The following is a 1,842-nucleotide window of genomic DNA, read 5'->3' as shown; positions in this document are numbered from 1 at the left end:
ACATAGTTATTACAATATTATTGACTATATTCCTTATGCTATACTTTACATCCCATGACTCTTTTGTAACTACCAATTTGTATTCCTTAATTCCTGACGCCTTTTCATTTATCTCCCCAACCCCCCTTCCATCAGGCAACCCTCAAAATATTCTCTGTGAGTTTTTTTCTGTTTTGTTTATTTTTTTTCCTTAGATTCCACATGTAAATCAAATCATATGCCATTGGTCTCTATCTCTCTTATATCACTCAGTCCAATACCCTCTAGGTCCATCCATGTTGTTGCAGATAGCAAGATTTCATTATTTTTTATGGCTGAGTAATATTCCATTGTATATATGTACCATCTCTTCTTTATCTGATGAACACCCAGGTTGCCTCCAAATCTTGGGTATTGTAAATAATGCTGCAGTGAACATATGGATGTACGTGTTCCTTAGAAGTAGTGTTTTGGTTTTTTTTTGGATAAATACCCAGAAGTGGGATTACTGAGTCCTTCTTTGTCTCATGTTGTAGCTTTTGTTTTAAAGTCTGTTTTGTCTGGTATAAACATTACTACCCTAGCTTTTTTTTTTTTTTTTCATTTTCATCCCTTTACTTTCCGTCTTTGTGTATCTTTTGATCTGAAATGAGTCTTTTGTAAGCAGCATATGTAAAGATCTTGTTTTCTGACCCATTCAGGCACCCTGTCTTTTGATTAGAGCATTTAATCTATTTACATTCAAAGTAATTGTTGATTGGTATGTAGTTACTGCCATTTTATTATTCATATTTTTAATCCTCCTTCTCCTTTCTTCTTAAATCCTTCTAACATTTCTTATGATACTGGTTTGGCGTTGATGAACTCCTTTAGCTTTTTCTTGTCTGGGAAGCTCTTTATCTGTCCTTTGATTCTAAATGATAGCTTTGCTGGGTAGAGCAATCTTGGTTGTAGGTCTTTGCTTTTTATCACTTTGAATATTTCATGCCAGTCCCTCTGGCCTGCAAAGTTTCTGTTGAGAAATCAGTTGACAGTCTTATGGGAGCCCCCTTGTTGGCGCTTTTCTCTTGCTTTTAAGATTCTCTCCTTGTCTTTAATCTTTGGCATTTTAATGATGATGTGTCTTGGTGTCGGCTTCTTTGGGTTCATCTTGTTTGGGACTCTGTGCTTCCTGGGTTTGTATGCCTATTTCCTTTGCCAGGTTAAGGAAGTTTTCTGTTGGTATTTCTTCAAATAGGTTTTCAATTCCTTGTTCTGTCTCTTCTCCTTCTGGTACTCCTGTGATGAGAATGTTGTTATGCTCGATGTCGTCTCAGAGGCCCTTTACATTATGCTCATTTTGCTGGATTCTTTTTTCTTGTCACTGTTCTGATTGGATGTTTTCTGCTATTTTATCTTCTAAATCACTGTTTCGGTCCTCTGCTTCATCTAATCTACTGTTAATTGACTACCTCTAATGTAGTCTTCATTTCAGTTATTGTATGCATTTTTGACTGGTTCTTTTTTATGTTTTCTACCTCTGTTTTTTATGTTTTCTATCTCTTTGTTAAAGTTCTGAGTTCCTGTACTCTTTCCCTACGTTCATTGAGCATCCTTAGAACAAATGTTTTGAACTTTGCATTTGGTAGATTGCTTGTCTCCATTTTGTTGAATTCTTTGTTCTTTTCTTTCATGTGGGACATGTTTCTTTGTCTCTCCATCTTGGCTGCCTCCCTGTGTGTGTTTGTTTGTTTTTTTATTAGGTAGGGCTCCTGTGTCTTTGGATATAGAGTTCTGGGTTGGAAATAATTTTGCCCACAGAATTTTGAAGGCATTAATTCAGTCAGTGTTTTAGCTTTTACTCTTGCTGGTAAGAAATATCAT

The 1,842-nt window shown here is 35.8% G+C and overlaps 1 protein-coding gene across 5 annotated transcripts in view; it reads left to right on the top strand.

The window, feature by feature from the left end:
- KTN1 (kinectin 1) overlaps nucleotides 1-1,842 on the top strand; it is a 94,050-nt gene that overhangs the window by 47,554 nt on the left and 44,654 nt on the right. The window lies entirely within an intron of this gene.

The sequence above is a fragment of the Pteropus vampyrus genome, unplaced genomic scaffold (assembly GCF_000151845.1).
Source record: "Pteropus vampyrus isolate Shadow unplaced genomic scaffold, Pvam_2.0 Scaffold15, whole genome shotgun sequence".
NCBI lineage: Eukaryota > Metazoa > Chordata > Mammalia > Chiroptera > Pteropodidae > Pteropus > Pteropus vampyrus.
This window is presented reverse-complemented; position numbering and strand designations above follow the sequence as displayed.